Consider the following 3,602-nt stretch of genomic DNA (forward strand, 5'->3'; position numbering starts at 1 on the left):
TTCTAGGTTTTTTGTTTTTTTTTTTTATCATTTGGCTTGTTACCAAGAGACTTAGCATTGCCTTAATTCCAAAATCTCTTTTAACATTCTCCTTTTGGCATGAGAGATTTCAACTGTCAGTTAACAGATCTAACCACAGAGAAATGAGAGCTTCAGCACGAAGAAGTTTCTTCATCCCACATAAATTCCACAGGCTTCTTTTCTTTCCGTCCAGAAAAAGAAAAGAGGCAAAAATTTAAGAGTTCATCGCATGTATGTGAGCCACCGTCCTCCGTTGATAGATGTGTCTCTCAGTGTTGGCGTGTTACTTCGGTTGGGTCTTTCCTTTGCTCTCAGGCAGTGAATTACTTGGGGGGAGGGCCAGGATCTCTTCTAAATTAGGTACGATATTTAGCCCTCTGTGGGTGTAATACTTTAAACGAACAATAACAAACCTTTCTAAAAACTACAGTGAATCATGAAAAGGTAGGTAAAATACTATGGTTTTAATAAGATGTTTGTTTTTGTTTACATTTTTAGATTAAGAATTTTTCTGGGTATTTAAAAAATATTGGTAAAGTGTATAAGTATTCATTGCTTGTCAGGAGGGGGAGGTTAGCATGGAATAGTCCATTGCCCCTGGACAGTTCTAAGTGCAGCTGAGAACTCACTGGCAAAATTCATTCTTTCCTAAATGGTCCTTTAATCCTGGAATTCAGATGAGGGTGGTCTCTGAGAATAAGACATTCTGAAAAAATGATTTCCCAGCATTTATAAGCAGACATTTGGAAGCACAATCTATTTACATAACTGCAAAAATATGGAAATGCTGTACAGTGAAGAGCTGTTCCCAGCATCGTTAGCCTAAATAAATCCCCTCTGTCATCAATAAATGAATAAAGCAGAGTCTTACCTCTGGATTCCAGATGAAGATGCAGGTTCAGAAGCGTCCACACTGTAAAATAACAAGTTTCTTATTAGTGAAGCTCTGAAATTCCAGTAAGATAGTTATAGAATTAAAATATTTCCCTGGTCTAAAACTTGACTGTATGAAAATAAAAGTCAAAGTTGGGAGGAACAGTCTCATGCTCAGAGATGGGCCACGGGGTAAGCTGTTTCTGCCCCCAGAGTCCTTCAGGTCCCAAGGCCCCCATCACTTACCTCTGGGTTCTTGGTGGAGATGAAGCAGGAGGGCTTCTTCATGCTTATATAGGGGCTGATGTGCTGATGCTGCAGCTACCTCCTCTTTGTTAGAGCAAGACATTTGGCAGCATGAACCCTCAGAATAATTTGTACTGACATTTGTCACGTTTGGATATAATTAGAAGTATTCATATTATTTTGAGTATGTGAACCAATCTCCTATAAATAACTTGACAGTGACCAATATGCTGGCAGAGAATGCTTTCTAGTGTGCTGGGAAGGTAATCTTTGACAGTGCCTGGTGGGGCCTCCTAAAAGCTATATTCGTTTTGGCAAACTCTCTCGCACATGCCTGTGGTGACCCAGTGATCACATACTCAGCGACGCATTGCTTTCAGGACCCTATAACCACTTTTCCTTCTTTGGTACCACAGGAACCCCCACCTCCTCCACACCCTTGGGCCACTGCCAAGGCTCCCCCTTGGAGTCTGGGCTCAGGCAGCAGGGCCAAGGTGAGAGGAGATGCTATCTTGAGTCTCTACCGTCGGGTCAGTGCCCATCCACCCAACACTGAAAAAAATGATTATTTATTACAAAATAATATGTATTCATTGTAGGAAAAAATACAGATAAGCAAAGAGAAAAAATATCTATAATCCCAATATGCAGAGGTAAGATATAAACATATAAGTGCATATATGTATAAGATATAGACATATAAGTACATATGTCTTACAACCTACTTTAAAAATTATATCACAGGTAATTTTCATACCACTAATGAAATTTACACCCTTATTCTTTCTTTTTTAAAATAATTAATTAATTAATTTTGGCTGCGTTGGGTCTTCGTTGCTGCGGGCAGGCTTTCTCTAGTTGCGGCGAGCAAGGGCTACTCTTCGTTACAGAGCACGGGCTCTAGGTGCGCGGGCCTCACTAGCTGTGGTATGTGGGCTCAGTAGCTGTGGCTCGCGGGCTGTAGAGCGCAGGCTCTGTAGCTGTGGCGCACGGGCTTAGCTGCTCCGTGGCTTGTGGGATCTTCCCGGACCAGGGCTCCAACCTGTGTGCCCTGCATTGGCAGGCGGATTCTTAACCACTGCGCCACCAGGGAAGTCCCTACACCCTTATTCTTTAAACAAATTATATTATGATCATTCTTTTAAAATTAGAATCTTTTCTTCTTTTAATGGCTAGGGATATTGAGGTATAATTTATATACGGCAAAATTGACTCTTTTTAGGTGACGGTTATATAAGAGTTTTTCTGCTGCTATTTAAAAAATATTTTTAAATTTACAATAAAATTCACCTCTTTTGTTTTATAGTTCTATGAGTTTTTGCATGTGTACTCTTTCTTGTAACCACTGGCATAGACAGGATGCAGAACTTCATTTCTGTGAGTTTCGATAAACATGTGCTGTTGTGTAACCTCTTACGTTCTAATTATATGAAAAATTAAAGCCTTGTAGATTAGACAAAAATTAATTGGATTGCATCTAATGTCTCATAAAATATGATATTTGATGTATACTTTATATCTGGTTTTCGAATAATTGTAATCATAAATGTGAATTAAACTGTTCCATTCGTAGATATAAGGCCAAGAGAATTGAAAACATACACTTATACAGAAACTTGCACATAAATGTTCATAACAGCATTATCCATAATAGCTAAGTGGAAACAACCCACATGTCCATCAACAGACAAATGGATAAATAAAATGTGGTATATCCATACAGTGGTATATTATTCAGCCATGAAAAAGAATGAAGTCCTGATACATGATACAACATGGATGAACCTTGAAGACACTAATGCTAAGTAAACGAAGCTGGATGCAATGTGTTCATATTTGAATAACAAGAACAGGCAAATCAACAGAGACAAAAAGTAGATTAGTGGTTGCCAGACAATGGTCTGGAGAGGAGAGATTAGGGAATGACCGCTAATGGGGTTTCTTTTTGAGGTGATGAAAATGTTCTCGAATTAGGTAGTGGTTATGGTTGCACAACTTTGTGAATCTACTAAAACCACTGAATTGTTCATTCAAATGGTGAATTTTATAGTATGTGAATTATATCTAAAAAACTGCATTGGATTTTACCAGTGTTTTTTCTGTATCTATTGAAATTATATTTTTTTCTTCTCTCACTTGTTACTATAATGAACTGTGTTAGATTTCCTCACTTTTACTGTTCTGCAATTCATGAAATAAAACCTATTGATGTAATGTTTAATTTCCTGCTGCTTTTAAGTTTATGCATTTTTAAAAAAAAATGTGGGATTTCTGCATCTGAGTTCATATGGGACTAGGCCATAGTTGTCTTTTCTTGTGCTATCCTTTTCTGGTTCTGATATAGGATCGTGCTAGTTTTGTAAAATGAGTGCCTCCCATTTGTTTCTATTTTCTTCAACAGTGTGTTTAGGATGTGAATAATCTGTTCCATGAAGGCTTAGAACAGTTCCTTCAGGAAACTC

Source organism: Delphinus delphis, chromosome 19 (genome assembly GCF_949987515.2).
Source record: "Delphinus delphis chromosome 19, mDelDel1.2, whole genome shotgun sequence".
NCBI classification, from domain to species: domain Eukaryota; kingdom Metazoa; phylum Chordata; class Mammalia; order Artiodactyla; family Delphinidae; genus Delphinus; species Delphinus delphis.